Here is a 3,121-nt window from a genome sequence, read left to right as displayed (position 1 = left end):
GCATGTGTGTATGTACAGGAGTCACAAGCGGCTAGTGAACTCTTGAGTCACAGGTACAAAGTTGGCGTTCCATATTGGTCAGTAACCAAATAATAGTACTGATAATGAGAGCTACTGAAGAAGCTGTAGGTGATCAATCTCAGATAACTGGGGCGTCAGGTAATGAAAGGTTCTAGGAAAAAGGTTTTAACAGAATATCAAATAACACAGCGTATAAAGATGTTATCATCTGCTAGGCTAGCATGGAGAAGGGTATCATCAGAGATATTGCCAAGTCTTGATAGTGTAGTATGTTTGGATCAAGTTATTGTTCACAGAAAGGCAGAAGAATCACAGTTGTTTAAAGAAGTTGCAAGCAAATGCCTTTACCTTGTTAATGGAAGGAGATCCAAGTTCTCATGATGAATTGTTACAGGAGTTGAATTTTGAGACAGAGGAGCATCATAAAAACTGAGAATAAGTTGCATGGATTAAAACAAGAAACAAATTCAGTAAATTCACAAAGTAGTAGATCATCAAAGCAGTCACATCCTACAAAGAGACCCGAGCAAAATGTTACACAGAACGAGAAGTTAGAAGCAGAATTAGCCAAGTTACAAATTGAGCTCCAGCTTCACGAAAAGGAAACGTATCAGATGATCTTGAAAGGGAAAGAAGATGAGTACAAAAGGTTTCTTGTCATGAGAGATAGTTTGCAACTCAAGAAGAAATAAAGAAAAATAGTCTAGAGGAAAATCAACTAGAATTAAAGTAAAGATCTAGATGATAGTAAAAATCTTCACCTCCATAAATATTTTGAATCTAGTTATAAGATGACAGATACTGAGAAAGTAAATCCTGATTTACCAAAGCAAGAAACGGCTGCTAAGGATGCGTCAGGCATGGGTGAATCAGAGATAGAGGTCTCCAGATGAGAGCACACTTTCTTACAAGCAAACCCAGAGCTTAAGCCACAAGCAAAGAGGTTTGAGCCAAAGGGAGAGTTTAGAGATTTGAATACATCATTTGGGGGCAAGATACATCAAGTCAAGTTATAGACATCAATGTATTTAAAGATATGGTAAATACTCTAAGAGTAAAAGTAAATTGCCCAAGCCAGAGCCAGAAATTTTCATTGGAGATTAATTGGAGTTTCCAACCTGGCTTCAAACCTTTGAGATTTTTATAGAGTCAAGAGTCACAGATCCTGCAGAGAAACTTCTACCTCGGTCACCGAACTAGTGGGAAGCTATGGCTGCCATCAGAGGACTTCTACGCGTCCCTAAAGAAGAAGCTTATCTTGAGGCTAAGAGTATAGTAATGGATAGGTTTGCAAGTAAGTTTATTGCGGCAAATGCTCCCAGAAGGAAACTGAGTGGGTGGCCAAAGATTTCAAATAAAGATGGTCATGCACTACATGCACTGTTAGGAACCAAGAGGCAAAAGTATGGAGTGCAGCATATAACTATCGGTAGCAGTTTTTCGTGTAAAAGATGCTGTTACATTGATATCTACTAACTACTACCTTAATATTTTAAATGATCCTCAAGAAAATACCAAAATGTTACAGAAGCTATGACAAGCTCTTATAGATAAATGGAATTCTGTAGTTTATAGATGGTTTGCAAATGATGCAGCTTACAACCCATTTCCCGTTTTTTTTGTGAATTTATAGAAGTCGAAGCAAAGAAAGCTTGCCATCCAATTTCATCCTATAGTGAGTAATGGCAACGAATCAGAGTCATGGCATCTCTGTTTCAACAAGTTGTAAGAGAGGTAAAACAGAATTAAACAAATTTGGAACAAAAAAGTTTGCGACTCACTCAAACGGTGTAAAAGACACATAGGGATGACAAAGAACAGAGTTCAGAGAAACCGCTTTGTAACTTTTGTAAGGCTGATCGTGAACTTGACGAATGTAAAGGGTTTAATGGACTTGGTAATAAGGCAAAATGGGAATAGTCCAAAAATCCTTTCTTTGTAGGGGCTGTTTAAAACATGGCCATTGCATTCAAAACTTCAAAAGAAAGAACATGTGCGCAGCATATGAGAGACGTCATCCAATATCTCTTCACGAGGCTATACTTGAAAGAATAAAAGAAAATAGAATCCTCACTTAAAAATTATAAGGAACAGGAGGCTGGAAAATCAGTAACAATGACGAAAAAAAAGCTAGTATAATTGAGGACAATGTAAACTCCAGCAAGATTGATGGGGAACTGAAGGATGGTGCAGTTTCCTATAGAATAAAGATTATCAGAAAGGTATGATGCATTCCATGATACTACCAGTATGGATCATGAAAGTAATATAGGTAAAAAGGTACTAAATTATGTATTATTGGACGAACAGTCAGATACCTGTTTTATTAAAGGGTCCACCATGAATGAGCTAAACATCCGGGGCTTCAAAATACGCGCGAAGTTAACAACAGTGACAGACCAAGAAACAACTGAAGGCACAAAGATTAAATGACCGGTAGCGTGCGGTAAAAACGAAAAGCTAGAGGTGCTCCTTCCAGCCACTTATTCACGGAAGAATATACCAGCAAGACATGATCGAATTCCGAGGCCAGATTGTGTAAGAGGGTGGCCTCATTTACAAAGAATAGCAACCGAACTCATGCCATGTGATAGAAGTGTTGAAGTTGGGCTCCTGATTGGCTGAAACTGTATGCGTGCCTTCAAGCCGAGGGACTTAACTCCTGGGAAAAATGGCGAGCCGTATGCAAGGAGAACTGTGCCCGGCTGGAGTATAATACGGGGAGTCAATGGTCATTGTCAAGACACAAGTGACTCAGATTCAGTACTCAGCCAGCAAAGTATTAGTCAATAAGGTTATCACTATTGGAGACACAAAATGGAACTTTCTTTCCTCTCCGACCAAATTTAAAGAAATTATTGATTTTGCACAACTTGGAATTATGTTTGAGCTTGATTGAAAGGGAGAAAGGAAATGTCCCTTATCCGTATCAAGACAAAAATTTCTTGAGGAAAACGAAAGAAGAAATTCATCAACTAAAAGATGGGCATTATGAGTTGCCTCTCCCTCCTATAGAGGACGAGGTCAAGCTTCCAAATAGTAAAGAGTTTTAAAGAGTTGAGTCTCAAGAGGAAGCTAAAGCAAAATAATTTTTTTCTCT

The sequence above is a fragment of the Penaeus monodon genome, chromosome 20, assembly GCF_015228065.2.
Source record: "Penaeus monodon isolate SGIC_2016 chromosome 20, NSTDA_Pmon_1, whole genome shotgun sequence".
Taxonomy (NCBI): Eukaryota; Metazoa; Arthropoda; class Malacostraca; order Decapoda; family Penaeidae; genus Penaeus; species Penaeus monodon.
The sequence above is the reverse complement of the archived record's forward strand: the minus strand, read 5'-3'. Positions refer to the sequence as shown.